The sequence below is a fragment of the Zalophus californianus genome, chromosome 2, assembly GCF_009762305.2.
Source record: "Zalophus californianus isolate mZalCal1 chromosome 2, mZalCal1.pri.v2, whole genome shotgun sequence".
Lineage (NCBI taxonomy): Eukaryota > Metazoa > Chordata > Mammalia > Carnivora > Otariidae > Zalophus > Zalophus californianus.
Window position 1 is genome coordinate 45,008,246 of NC_045596.1, and position 15,455 is coordinate 45,023,700.

The 15,455-nt window shown below is 43.0% G+C and overlaps 1 non-coding gene across 1 annotated transcript; it reads right to left on the reverse strand.

Annotated features, from left to right (window-relative positions):
* Nucleotides 1-15,340: 15,340 nt before the first annotated feature.
* LOC113926022 lies at nucleotides 15,341-15,455 on the reverse strand. The gene has a single exon (XR_003521110.1). It is a non-coding gene; the product is annotated as a U5 spliceosomal RNA (small nuclear RNA).

A 15,455-nucleotide genomic window follows, 5' to 3' on the forward strand; every position in this document is an offset into this window, starting at 1 on the left:
ATTGTACTTATATCGTACCCTCAGGTTCCCAACCTGGTAGTCTCAGGAGGGTGATATGAGGACTGCTTTCCATGTCATAGATAATGACAGATTGCTGGACTCCAGGGCACTTGCCTAGAGACACCCAACCCCTCCTTCGCTCTTCTGTAAAATTGGGAGTCCATGCTGTCAAATGACAAAAATAATACAATTTCATAACAAGTTTTATGTCCTTTGTTCAAGGTAAAACAACACATGGATTGGGGAAGTACAGTGCCCAACAAGCAGTGAGCACTCTTCCCAAGGGATTTTGGGCAAGAGTGAGTCCTACAGAGTGTTAGAGGAGGGAACATAGGAGCAGGGCATGATTGGCTAGGAGGTTGGGGGTTTCCTTATAAGACTAGCAGGTCCTTAGGGCAGGGACAAAAAAAAAAAAAAAACCCAAAAGTAGCAGGTCCTATTTTGTAGGGTAAGCTAGCTGAGTTAGAGGATTGTGATTGGTTTATGTTAGGTTTCCTTGACAGTGAGACATTTCTTGTAATTGCAGGCTATCAACCTGAATAAGGAGGTAAACTGGGGCAAGTTTGAATTACCAGGAAATCGCAGAATTGAGATTTGAGAAACACATGCTGTAGCAAGCTAGGGTGTGTTGAGGGTTTGGGATAGGCTGTGTTAATGTGTAGGGAATGTAAAGTGGGGGAAGTCCAGCCAGAGTCCCAGGAGTAAGTTAGGTGGCTTGAGGATGAGGAGAGATTCTTGGCAGATGTCCCTCAGTCTTTCATAAATCAGGCATTTATTGGAAATCAGTCTCTTGGTTCTTAAATTTCATTCTTCCGAAAGCATGGTCACAAGCTTCTCCATTTCATATCCCCTGGTTCCATTTTATTTATTTTATTTTTTTTTAAGATTTTATTTATTTATTTGACAGAGAGGGAGAGAGAGAGAGAGAGAACACAAGCAAGGGGAGGAACAGAGGGAGAAGCAGACTCCCCGCTGAGCAGGAGCCCGACTCAGGGCTCGATCCCAGGACCCCAGGATCATGATCTGAGTCGAAGGCAGACGCTTAACCAACTGAGCCACCCAGGCGGCCCTCCCTTGGTTCCATTTTAGATTGAAATCCTTTCACAGGATTTACTTAGGTTTGTGACCTGGGCTGAGGCTACAGGGGAAGCTTCCGTTTAATGGGTCCCCATATATGAATCACTTTTATCAATACTTTTTATAGAGTGGATGTTGTGAAACTAAAGTGAGTCCATGTATGTCCCCTTTACCTGATCCATGAATGCTATTTTTTTCCTTAACTTTTCCTTGAAACTGAGTAATCAATATCTCCATGGTTATTTGCATAAACCGCTGAGAGTGACCAAAGAGTGGTCTATTTATAATTTATATTGCATGTTAAAAAATAAACTTGAAGAAGTTCTGTTTTTAATTTCTCATTTAAGCTGGGGATTGTTACTCATTTAATAGCTTCAGAATATAGAAAGCAAAGATAAGAGTTTATATTCACTGAAACAATTTCATGGAAGGTAGGTGAGTGGGTGGGTGAGGTCATCCTATTTGCTTTCAGTCTGAAATCTCTGGGTTTTGGAGGGTGGTGGTTGACCCTTAAAGGGATTAATTAGCTTTAGCTATCAGTTTATCTTCTAAAGTGACTGGGGAGTTGGGCCTTCTTTGGAGGATGTGATCAAGAACTCTTGAGATAACACCCTCCGTTTACCTTCTTCCTAGTCTTTCTGTACCACATGGATTCTCTGGTATCCAGAAAACAAGCACCTACTCATCTCCCTATTTTGTCTCCTTTTAAAATTATTTTTTCACCCCAATCTTATACTGGTGAAGGCAGATTCAAAGGGGCAAACCTTGGGGTTAAGTGTCTGCCTTCAGCTCAGGTCATGATCTCGGGGTCCTGGGATCAAGCCCCATGTCATCCAGCTCCCTGCTCAGCGGGGAGCCTGCTTCTCCCTCTCCCTCTGCCCCTCCTCTGTTCATGCTCATGCATTCTCTCTTTGTCTCAAATAAATAATTAAATCTTAAAAAAAACAAAAAACAAAAACAAAGGGGCAAACTTGGTGACACATTATAAGTACCAAATAGTTGTTGAGTGAATGAAGCAATTTATAAGCAAATTTGAACCCTAGAATTTAAATATAGCTTAGAAGATGCGTATTATAGAAAGTGAAAGTACCCTCCCATAAACCTGTTCCACAAAATAATCCTGGCTAATATTTTGACCAGTAGCTTTACTAAAACCCTGGACTGAACACTCTTGTATATCTCCGTGTGCCGTGGAAGGTCATGTTGGGTCAAAACTGTGTCTATGGTGTGTGTGTTTATTTTGGCTGTGCCATTTCATTCTCCAAAAAAGTTGCAAAGTTTATATTCCCTAAACATAGTATTGTGAGATGGCCCATGATTATTTTATTTTACTTTAACAATCCTTATTTTCTAGATTATAAAAGTGATACATTCGTTCAAAAAGAGGCGGAACAATTTGGAAGCATACAAAGTAGAAAATTAAATTTTACAAACCATAAGAGACTCTTAACCATAGGAAACAAACTGAGGGTTGCTAGAGGGGAGGTGGGTAGGGGGATGGGGTAACTGGGTGAAGGGCATTAAGGAGGGCATATGATGTAATGAGCACTGGGTGTTATATGCAATTGATGAATCACTGAACTCTACCTCTGAAACCAATAATACATTATATGTTAATTAATTGAATTTAAATTAAAAAGAAAATTAAATTTTGCTACATCCAATTTTTGAGATTATTAAGAATAAGACAACAATATGGTCAATAGAGTCACTTCCCAAAACCAGTTTTACTCTGTCTTTTCTTCTTTTTCCCCAGCATATGTAAACAACCTATGTCACTGCTAAGAAATTCTGGGACAGACATGCCTCAACCTTCTAGGCCTTGATTACCCTTACATTTTGAGGCTCTACTTTACATCCTACCAATCATCTTCAGATGTACACCATCAAATATTATATGCATGTGTGTGCAATATATAAAAGAGCAATAAGTTAAATCTTAAATTTTTATCTTAGAAATACTTGGCCATAAGTAATTTATCAGGTATAATTTCTCAGTAATTTCTCTGCATATTTAGGATTCCTTAGGAGGTGAGAAAATCTAGCCTATAAGCTTTTTAAAAAATGATATTTTAATAAATGCTAAGTTTATTAAGTTATTTCAACTTAATGTATCTGTAGACATTTCATTAAACCTTTATCGATGTCTGTCTTACAATTTATTTTTCAAAGTTTGGAGCATAAGCCTTTGTAGGCATAGCTGATCCAGCTTAAAAAGGATCATACCAGGTTCCTGGGTGGCTCAGTCGGTTAAGTGTCTGCCTTCGGCTCAGGTCATGATCCCAGGGTCCTGGGATCGAGTCCCACATCGGACTCCCTGCTCAGTGTGGGGGGGTCTGCTTGCCCATCTCTCTCTCACTCTCCCACCGCCCCTCCCCTTCTCATGTGCTCTCACTCTTTCAAATAAATAAATAAAATCTTTATTTATTTATTTATTGAGAGAGATAATGATAGAGAGAGAGCGTGAGAGGGGGGAGAGTCAGAGGGAGAAGCAGACTCCCCACTGAGCAGGGAGCCCGATGCGGGACTCGATTCCAGGACTCCAGGATCATGACCTGAGCCGAAGGCAGTCTCTTAAACAACTGAGCCACCCAGGCGCCCAATAAATAAAATCTTTTAAAAAAAACATATTGCAGGGCTTAGTTCAGGTGAGAGAATTTTCTGGAAGATACTATTGATTGTTTGGTGGCAGACAGTATGAGAATAAGAGAATAGAACAGGAAAATGACTTAGTTTTTTACAGGTTTCCAATCGGCATTCTGGCCATGTCTATTTCACGGTGAAGAAAGGTGGATTTTCCATACAGAGACTGCTGTTCAGAAAAGCAATGAAGCAGCATAACACCTAGGCTAGTGGGTCTCAACCAGGGCAATTTGCTCCCCAGGTAGGGTTGCCAGGTTTAACAAGTCAAAACATAGGATGCAACACAAATATTACATGGGACATACTTATAAAAAAACTATTTGGGGCGCCTGGGTGGCTCAGTTGGTTAAGCGACTGCCTTAGGCTCAGGTCATGATCCTGGAGTCCCGGGATCGAGTTCCGCATCGGGCTCCCTGCTCAGCAGGGAGTCTGCTTCTCCCTCTGACCCTCTTCCCTCTCATGCTCTCTATCTCTCATTCTCTCTCTCTCAAATAAATAAATAAAATCTTTAAAAAAAATAAAAAAAAATAAAAAAACTATTTGTTGTCTATCCGAAATTCAAATTTAACTGGGTCACTGCGTGAGGCAACCATATCCACAGGAAACATTTGTCAGTCTCTGCAGTTACAACTCAGGGTAGGGGTGTGTGCTACTGGCATCTAGTGGGGAGAGGCCAGGATGCTGCTAACACCCTAGAATGAAAGGACAGTGCCTCCACAATGAGGAATTATCCAGTCCAAATGTCGGTACCGAAACTGAGAAACTGATCTAGGCTAATTGACATGTAAGGTATTTGCTGGGTTGAATGTATTTCAAGTTATAAAATAATAAAACTCATTATGATTAAAAAAAAAAACTCTGGGACCCCTGGGTGGCTCAGTTGGTTAAGTGTCTGCCTTCGGCTCAGGTCATGATCCCAGGGTCCCAAGATCTAGCCCCGCATCGGGATCCCTGCTCGGTGAGAAGCCTGCTTCTCCCTCTGCCTGCTGCTCCCCCTGCTTGTGCTTTCTCTCTCTCTCTGACAAATAAATGAATAAAACCTTAAAAAAAAAAAACCAACCCTCACACAGCAAGAAAAGTATTATTTGAAAGCAGAAGTCTCCTGTCAGCCTACTTCCTAAATCACCACAGATAGTTTGAATGTTATTCCAGATATTTTTCCATACCAGTATACACCCTTTTTAAAAAATTAAAAAGTGGCTCATACGCTATGTTCTGTCCTGAAACCTGCTTTTTAAAAATGGCACAATGTGGGGCGCCTGGGTGGCTCAGTCGTTAAGCGTCTGCCTTCTGCTCAGGTCATGGTCCCAGGGTCCTGGGATTGAGCCCCACATCGGGCTCCCTGCTCCGCGGGAAGCCTGCGTCCCCCCCCCCCCACTTGTGTTCCCTCTCTCGCTGTCTCTCTCTCTGTCAAATAAATAAATAAAATCTTAAAAAAAAAAAAAACGATTTCCTATTGACGGACACTTGGGCAGGTTTTTTTTTTTGCAGTTGCAAACAGTGCTACAATTACCATCCATATATGTATAATATTATATATATATTTGCAGATACTTGTAAATATTTCCATAGAGTCAATTCTTAGAGATGAAATTGCTGGGACAAAGGATAAGTACAATGAAATCTTTGAGCATCATAGCCAAATTACCCTCCCAAGAGGTGATACCCATTTACACAGCAACTTACAGTGTAAGAGACTGCTTAGAGTTTTCTTTCTGAGAAAAATTAATTTATTTACTTTACATCCCTCCCACCCCCCCACCCCCACTGGAATTGAAGGAGCATTATAACCCCAGCGAATACACATATTTGAAAGCCAAGGAAAAGCTCTTGTTGGGGCCTCAGATCTATTTCTGCTCTTCTGTGTTCCTCTGCATCTGAAGGAGGCTGGCCTTTGCCAGCTAGTTCCCAGGCTTCCTGGAAGCTGGTATCTGACTGAGTTTGGCTAGTGGGAAGCCCAGGCAAGAGATTGCAGTGGTGAGGAAGTGAGAAGTCTGGCATTTTTTCCCTTTCTCTCTGTCCCGAGAAGTGTGTTTGCCAGGCCAGTGATCTCTCCCTTTGCTCCACCTCTTGCAAGACTAGAACCTCCACAGTGGGCCTCCTACTAAACAGGCCTACTGTGGAGGTTCTAGCAACTGTTGCATACCCCTAGCTCTTTAGCTGCCCTGTTGGGCTTCTCAGCTCTTCCACCCTCTCTGTAAATAACCCCTTGCCTCCAATTCCCTCTGTTTTAAATACTTAGAAATGGATTCTGTTTCCCGATAGGACCCTGATTGCTACACTCATCACCTCACCATCCTGGCATTATTTTCTTAGCATACTTTCTTCTAAATCCTCACATATTTTGACATTGTCACAACCATGTAACTTAATATTTTGTCTTCTGTTCCTTCATCTTTTTTAAAGCAAATTATTTTTTTTTAAAGATTGTATTTATTAATTTGACACAGAGATAGAGAGCACAAGTAGGCAGAGCGGCAGGCAGAGGGAGAAGCAGACTCCCCACTGAGCAGGGAGCCCGATGCGGGGCTCGATCCCAGGACCCTTGGATCACCACCCGAGCCGAAGGCAGACGCTTAACTGACTGAGCCACCCAGGTGCCCCCAAATTTTTTTTTTGAGATTTTATTTATTTATTTGACAGAGATTGAGAGAGAGAGAGAGCACAAGCAGGTGAAGAGGGAGAAGCCTGATGCAGGGTTTGATCCCAGGACCCTGGGATCATGACCTGAGCTGAAGGCAGCTGCTTAACCGACTGAGCCACCCAGGCGTACCCCTTTGTTTCCTTCATTTAACATTATATCATCAATATACAATATTAACATATTTTCGAGTACTTTTAATAATTATATTTAATGACTGTAGAGTATCTTTTCTTGTTGATGTACCATGAATCATTAACCTAATTATTTAATCTGTTTGTACTATAAAATTGTTAGCCATGAGAACTGAAACTCACTCACTTTCTTGTCCCTGGGCTAAAGAGTTCTGGGATCAGACAGAAATAACTTAGCTATTTACTCTGTGAAATTCTTGTTCTTGAAAGATACCACTATGAACCAACTAAAATAGTTTACTAATCAAGATTAACAATTTGCTCGTTAATCCTTGTTTTAATACCCTCACCTTGCTATGCTCGCTAATCCTAAACTATAAGATAAATTCTGCTTATTCCCAACCAGTTTCCTGTCCTCCGAGACCTGCTTAAGTCATCTAACCTGGGCCTAAAGCCCTATAAAGTATCCTCCTCTGACTCCTAAGATTCTGTCAAGGTGTTGCTCCCTCTCCCTGCAGTACCCTAATAAACTTAGCTTTGCTTCATCAGCAAGTTTTCCTGGTGGTCTTTTGGGAGGTTAATGACTGACAGCAATAATCTATATCACAGGATTATCTTGAGCAGTGAATGAAATCAAGTATCTGAAAGCATGTTGGGGCGCCTGGGTGGCTTAGTCATTAAGCATCTGCCTTCGGCTCAGGTCATGATCCCAGGGTTCTGGGATCGAGCCCCCCGTCGGGCTCCCTGCTCTGCAGAAAGCCTTCTTCTCCCTCTCCCACTCCCCCTGCTTGTGTTCCCTCTCTCGCTGTGTCTCTCTCTCTGTCAAATAAATAAATAAATGCAATCTTTAAAAAAAAAAAGGTATCTGGAAGCATCTCTAAACAATAATGTGCTTTCCCATGCATGGCAGACCGCCTCTAAGATGGCCCTAATTATCACTTCCCTCCTCTTCCCTTTCTGGAAACATCAAGATCTAATGTGACATGAGAAACTTGGAGCAGAAAGGCAACAAACGGACATTTAATGAACACTCAATATGTGTCAGGCACTTCTGTGATCTCATTTTGTCCTCACATGAGTCCTGCCCAAACGGCATTATTATTCTGATTGTCCAGATGAAGAGAGGTAGGCTGAGGGAAGCTAAAGGATTTGCTGGAGGTCTGACTCTAAATGGCAAAGCCAGGATTCCACCCAGGTCTGTCTGACTCAGTCTGTACTTTCCCTCCTGTTATGAGTTTACTTCCCAGACTTGTATTGTTTTTATTGCAATTATAGAAGGTGAGGCTGAGATTTCAGAGCAGGAGGCTGTTTGGCTCCTTTATAGAACCCCACAGGGGAAAATAACATTTTAGAGCAGCCCTGATCAAATAGAAATATAACACAAGGGCGCCTGGGTGGCTCAGTTGGTTAAGCGACTGCCTTCGGCTCAGGTCATGATCCTGGAGTCCTGGGATCAAGTCCCACATCGGGCTCCCTGCTCAGCAGGGGGTCTGCTTCTCCCTCTGACCCTCTTCCCTCTCGTGCTCTCTGTCTCTCATTCTCTCTCTCACAAATAAATAAATAAAATCTTTAAAAAAAAAAAGAAATATAACACAAGCCACATATGTAATTTAAAGTTTTCTAGGAGCTGCAACTGAAAATAGTAAAAAGAAAGAAGTGAAATTACTTCTTTAAACTCTTCATTTTAAGGTAATTACAGAGTCACAGGAAGTTTCAAAAATAATACAGAGGGGTCCTGTGTTTTTCCTATTTTCCTCTAATCAGAGTATCTTATATAATTATAATATAAAATCGAAGCAAGGAAATTGACATTGGTACAATCCACACACCTTATTATTCAGATTTCATCAGATTTACATGCAGAGAGGGGCACCTGGGTGGCTCAGTCGGTTAAGCATCTGCCTTCGGCTTGGGTCATGATCCCAGGGTCCTGGGTTCAAGTTCCATGTAGGGTTCCCTGCTCAGTGGGGAGCCTGCTTTTCCCTCTGCCTCTGCCTCTCCCCCCACTGCTTGTGCCCTCTCTCTCTCAAATAAATAAAAATAAAAGCTTTTTTTTAATTAATTTATTTGTCAGAGAGAGAGAAAGAGCACAAGCAAAGTGAGAAGCAGGGTCCCCACTGAGCAAGGAGTCCGATGCGGGACTCGATCCCAGGACCTCAGGATCATGACCCGAGCCGAAGGCAGATGCTTAACCGACTGAGCGACCCAGGCGTCCCAATAAAAATAAAATCTTAAAAAAAAAAGATTGACATGCAGACAGAAGTGTCCCATCTCAACAAAGATTTCCTTTGTGATACCCCTTTATACTCAGCAAGCCACCACCCCACATCCCATTCTGAACACTTGGCCACATCTAATCTATTCTCCATGTCTATAACTCTGTCAGTTGATGATGTTACATAGATGGAATCATGCGGTGTAGTAGTTTCCCAGCGCTGCTATAACAAATTGCTACAAAAGAGAAATTTATTTTCCCACAGTTCTGGAGTCAGAGGTCCAAAATCAAGGTGTTAGCAGGGCCAGGCTCCCTCTGAAAGGCCTCCAGGGAAAGCTCCAGTCCCGGTCTCTTTTAGCCTCTGGTGGTTGCCAGCCTCTTCGGCTTGTGGCCAGATCACTCCAACCTCTGCCTCAGTCTCCACATTGCCTTCTCCTCCGTGTGTCTTTTATAAGAATACATGTCAATGGATATAGGACATACCCAGATAATCCAGGATAATCTCCTCATTTCAAGATCCTTAATTTAATGACATCTGCAAAGGTCTTGAGACAGGAGTATGCCTGCCATGTGTGGCTGGAGTTAGCGAGTGAGGGTGAGAAAAGGAGGAGATGTAGTAGATGTTAGGGGGGAATAGTAGGAGAAAATGCAAAAATCAGAATACCAGTTAATAAATTAATTGTGTCTTGAAGTCAAAGTACAGGTGAATATTATTACTATTAAGTTGTTTTGTGAGCATGAACTCAACGTCAGGAGAAATTAAATAAATTTGACATCTATGCTAAGCATGGAAAATCCAAGTGAACTGTCCTTTGTCCTAAATCTAGAATTCTGGAAATCTAGTTTCTTTTTTTTTTTTTTAAGATTTTATTTCTTTGAGAGAGAGCACAAGAGGGAAGAGGGTCAGAGGGAGAAGCAGACTCCCAGCTGAGCAGGGAGCCCGATGTGGAACTGGAGCCCAATGTGGGACTCGATCCCAGGACTCCAGGATTGTGACCTGAGCCGAAGACAGTCGCTTAACCAACTGAGCCACTCAGGCGCCCTGGAAATCTAGTTTCTAACTGCCACATTTAGTGGCTCAGTTCCCTCTGGACAGCGTGAGGTAAAGCCAATTTCTCCCCCCTGCATTTTCCTCCTTTCTAGATTACAGACAGACTAGCTTCTTAGGGAAACATTCTTTCTTCTGAGCACACAACAGGTATTTACATTTCCTCTTCATCCAAATCAAGATATTTGATTTGATTTGATTTGATTTGATTTGATTTGATTGTGTGACCATCTCAAGTGTGATTAGATGGTAGTGCTGATGTGGCGCCTGGTAGCTCAGTCGTTGGGTGTCTGCCATCGGCTCGGGTAGTGGTCCCAGGGTCCTGGGATGGAGCCCCACATCGGGCTCCCTGATCGGCGGGAGGCCTTCTTCTCCCTCTCCCACTCCCCCTGCTTGTGTTCCCTCTCTCATTGTCTCTCTCTCTCTCTCTGTCAAATAAATAAATATTTTAAAAAACAAAAACAAAAAGAAGATTGTAGTGCTGATTCTGTTCACGTTTTTGTTTGTCTGTTTTTCTGAGAGAATCCATTACTGCTTATCTAAGACATTGTTGGTAGAAAGCCAAGCCCATACTTAAAAAGGGTGCCAGACGTAGATTGATGCCATGCACTTCACCTTTAGTCCTGTTTTGCTCCAGCCCCAGCTGGTTTGCTATTCTGGTTTACCTGACTTTCTTTCCTGCATCTCTGTTGCTATTTCTTCATGTTTCACCAGAGAACCAGTCTCTCCTCTTCCTGGAATGACACATTAGGCATGACCTTAAGGTAACTGATCTCTAGACTTTGAACACTTTCCTTATGAACTATATCCATGGGCTGCTTCCCTTCCTGCAAGACATCCTGTGCTGCATTGTGGAAGCTTTGCCCTAGCTGAAAGCACTTTCTCTTCCAAACTCGAAAAGCTCTTACGTTATGTTCTTTAACTAAAGCAGGGTTTTATTTCCCCAGCTAAACTGTAAGCTGGTGAAGATCAAAACCTAGTTTATATTTCTTTAGCTGTCTCCTACCCCCCAACCCCACTCACCCTTGTGCCCTGAACAGAGGAGGTGCTTAGTAAATATCTGTAGAATAAAATAGATTTAGGGATAAAAAGTGACTTCTTAGTATAAATTGGAAGAGACTCTATTAGGAGAAAAGTCATCATTCTCAGATGTAACATTTGATGAAAGGATTTCAGACATTTTCCAAAATAACTCAAATAATCAAACACCCAAAGAAAAACTAATTTCTATTCTCTAAAGCTGTATTTCTGAAAAGTCAGGCTTATTAAGATATACTTTGCATTCAGTAAAATTTGCCCCTTTAGGTTGCTCATTTCTATGGATTTTGAGTTTGTACAGTTGTGTAGCCATCACCGTAGGCAAGGTATAATCACTGACATCACCCCCACAATTCCCTATGCCCTTTTGAAGTCAGTTCCCTTCCCTAACCACCAGTCCCTGGCAACCACTGATCTGATTTGTGTTTCTGTTGGCTTGCCTTTCCCAAAATGTTATACAAATGGAATCATAAGGTAAGTGGCCTTTTGTATCTGGCTTCTTTCACTTGGCATAATACTCTCTAGATTCATCTATGCAGTTGCCTTATAGCTAATTCCTTTTTATTGCTATTGGAAGAGTCCAGAATATGCCACTCACTGTGGCATAAAAATTTTTAGAAGAAGGGGTACCTGGCTTTCTCAGCCAGTGGAGCACGTCACTCTTAGTCTCGAGGTTGTGAGTTTGAGCCCAACATTAGGTGTAGAGATTACTTAAAAATAAAATCTTAAGGGGCGCCTGGGTGGCTCAGTCGTTAAGCATCTGCCTTCAGCTCAGGTCATGATCCCAGGGTCCTGGGATCGAGCCCCGCATCGAGCCCCGCATCGAGCCCCGCATCGAGCCCCGCATCGAGCCCCGCATCGAGCCCCGCATCGGGCTCCCTGCTCCGCAGGAAGCCTGCTTCTCCCTCTCCCACTCCCCATGCTTATGTTCCCTCTCTCTATGTCTCTCTCTGTCAAATAAATAAATAAATAAATTCTAAAAAGAAAAACAACAACAAAAAACTCATTTGTCTTCCCATAAGTGCTCTTTCGTCCTCCACCTTCCCTTATTAAGAAGTCATTAGTTTTCCGTAAGTGTCCTCCCCCTCCCCTGCCTCTGTTAGGATGGTGTATAAGCCCCAAGTTCTAACAGCCCCTTTGTGTCACATTTTACTGTGTACCCTTCTATATACCTTAACAAAAACAAGATTAAATTTGATCTTTTGCTGGCGCCTGGGTGGCTCAGATGGTTGGGTGTCTGCCTTCGGCTCAGGTCATGATCCCAGGGTCCTGGGATCGAGTCCCGCATCGGGCTCCCTGCTCCTTGGGAGACTGCTTCTCCCTCTGCCTCTCTCTCTGTCTTTCATGAATAAATAAATAAAATCTTTAAAAGAAATTTGATCTTTTGCTAATCTGTCTTTGTTAGTCTAATTTGCAGGGCCCCAATCACTTAAACTAAGAGAGTACAGGGAAAGTTTTAGTTCTCTGACACTATTATTCCATTGTATGGGTATATCAAAATTTGTTTACCCATTTACCAGTTGACTTTTGGATTGTTCCCAGTTTTTGGACATTTTCCTACAGGGTCTTTGCATGGATGGCATATATTTTCAGTTCTCTTGCATCAGTACTGTTAAAGAAAATTCAACCAAGTGAATTTGAAATTCTAATTGGCTTTATTAATCATTTCATGAATTAGGAAGCATCCCCTCTAGAAGGTAGAGGGGAGCTCTGAGGAATCGTACAAAAATGGAATGTTTTTATAGGAAGGAGGGTGGGGCAAGGAAGTTATTAGCAAAAGGAAAGAAAAGGTTGTTTCAGACAAGGTCACCTTCCCTTAGGGGGAAGAGCAGGAATCTTATCAGGCAGATTACCTCATCTCTTTTTGGAAGGAGGGGTGGGTGAAGAGGGCCCATGTGACAGATTACCTCATTGATGTGATCAGAAAATTCCTGGTTGGAGACTTGGCTTAAGTGATGCTATTTGGGGCCTGCGATTTTCTTTTTAACAATAGAATACCTAGATTATATGCTAAGTGTCTCTATAGGAAACCACATAGACCGATTCCAATGTGCGTGTCTTTTTTTTTAATATTTTATTTATTTATTTGACAGAGAGAGACACAGTGGGAGAGGGAACACAAGCAGGGGGAGTGGGAGAGGGAGAAGCAGGCTTCCTGCTGAGCGGGGAGCCCGATGCTGGGCTCGATCCCAGGACCCTGGGATCATGACCCGAGCTGAAGGCAGACACTTAACTGACTGAGCCACCCAGGCGTCCCAAGGGAGAGAGAGTCTTAAGCAGTCTGCTGCGGGGCTTGATCTCAAGACCCTGAGATCAGGACCTGAGCTGAAACCAAGAGTCAAACGGCTTAACCAACTGCACCACCCCGCTGCCCCAGGTCTGGAGTATTTTAAGTGTAATAGGATACAGTAAGGGCTTCCCTAGCTTTCCCTTTTAAGCCTATTTTCATATGAAAATAGGCTTAAAAGTAAGGAAAATATGGATCTGAAAAGACTTCTTACCTCAAATATACATTGTTTGTACAGCCATTGAACAAAGTGGCTCATCAGATCCAGAGGAGTAAAAGATGTTTTTGGGAATGGGGCCACTGGGGCTGAAGGAAAAACCAAGGGAAGACTGTGGAGATTTTGAGAGATGTGGAAAGAACACCAGACTGGCTGGAAATCTGAGCCTCTGGATCCTCGTTCCAGCTGTACCCTAACTTGAGTGCAAACCTGCGCAAGCCAAATACTTGCAGGCCTATCTTCTTTCATCTATAAAATGAGAGCTTGGACCCCTAAGATCTCTTCTAGTTGTGAGATTTTGTGGTCCGCACACCATCCCGAAGGAGAACTCTTGGGAGGAAGAACAATGACAAAGGCCAGAGTAAAGAGATAGAATGCAGGCGATGGGCAGGGCAATGGAGATGACAGCTTTGCAGGGAGGGGGGTGTGGCTTATATTTAAACCACAGGCACACGGAGCTCCACTGGAGGCTCAACAGACTGTTAGGGGCACCAAGAAAAATCCAACTAGAGACTGGTGTGTGAAACTAGGGGTGTGCTAGGAATACAATATGCAGAAGAGGTGGAAGGGAGATTTCCAACAAGAAGGCATAGCACAGGGACCAGGGATCCAGGAGCATTTCTTTATTCCTTCAAAAATAATTATTAAAAAGGGAATATTTTAGGGGAGATTCAAAGAGGCAGGCTAGCATTGAGCATGAGGGAAGTCTATGATGGGTACTGAACTGGGGGTACTGATACGTGTAAGGGGTGTCCCCACTTTGAAAGACTGCAAAAACCACGCTGAGATCCCTCAACCATTCATTTCACAAACTCTTGTTGAACAATGACCTGTTATAGGCACTGGAGATAAAGAACAATTTCTCTTCTGGAGCTTAAGTTCTCTCTCTCTCTCTCTTTTTTTTTAAGATTTTATTTATTTATTTGGCAGAGAGATACAGAGAGAGAACAAGTAGGCAGAGAGGCAGGCAGAGGCAGAGGGAGAAGCAGGCTCCCTGCCGAGCAGGGAGCCCGATGCAGGGCTCGATCCCAGGATCCTGGGATCATGACCTGAGCCGAAGTCAACCGCTTAACCGACTGAGCCACCCAGGCGCCCCGGAGCTTAAGTTCTAGTAAGGAAAGAAAATAAATAAGGTAAATAAAATGCATAGCATGCTAGTTAGTGATAAATGCTAATAAAAACACCAGGGAAGGACAACAGGTTTGGATGCAAAGGGGAGGGGGCTGTAATTCTAAAAGCTTGGTAAATGAGAAGATGACATCTGAATCAGGAGGGGCAGGAATGAGCAGCATGGATAGAGGGTACTGGACAGTGTTTCCGAAAAGGAACAGCAAGCAGAACGAGGAACCACAATTGGGCTTCAAGGAGGCCAGTGGTGCTGGGGGGAAGAGGAACAAGGGGAGAGTAGTTCAAAGTATGTTCTGGGCTCTGGGAGAGGGCAGGAGGGAGCCCAGCTTATTCTGGAGTTCCCTTGTTTCACCTCCCTTCCTTCTCTCAGCATTTAGGGGACATCTCTGTGCCTCAAGCTGCAGATACTGTAGTGGATAAGACATTGCGTTCCAGTTGTCAGAACCAGAACAGAAGGTCAGGGTCCAGCTGGAAGCAACGATAGATGATCTTGCACTGAGTAGAGCTAGACCAGGCCTCAGATCCTTGTCTTCAGACAACACCAATCTTTAAGCCAGTATGGCTCAAGGCTACTGGTGGGTCTCCGTGGAGGGCAAAAGAGAACCACAGAGAAGAAACTAGGGATGCCAGTGCATTGAACTTAAAATATATATAATTGTACTAGGAAAAACTACACATGATTTGAAATTTCAAACAGAATAAAAAGTACCCTAGGCTTCTAAGCTGCTGAGATCTTTAGACATCACAGTCCAACCTCTTCATTTTACAGGGAAAACTCAAGAGACGTGATTTATTAAAGCGACACAGGGGAGAAGCAGCTCTCCAGCCTGTCCGGCCTCTGCTCGCTCACTCTTTTTCTTCTTTTCCTTCCTTCCTTCCTCTCTCTCTCTCTCACTCTCTCTTTTTTTTTTTTAACTTGATGAAACAAGGACTCAAAAAATTGGCTTAAGACTCAAAGTTGTTCCTTTCCACGGAAATCTTTAGTAAAAGGCAAAATACTTCTATGATCTGAAGAGAAACCAAGAGT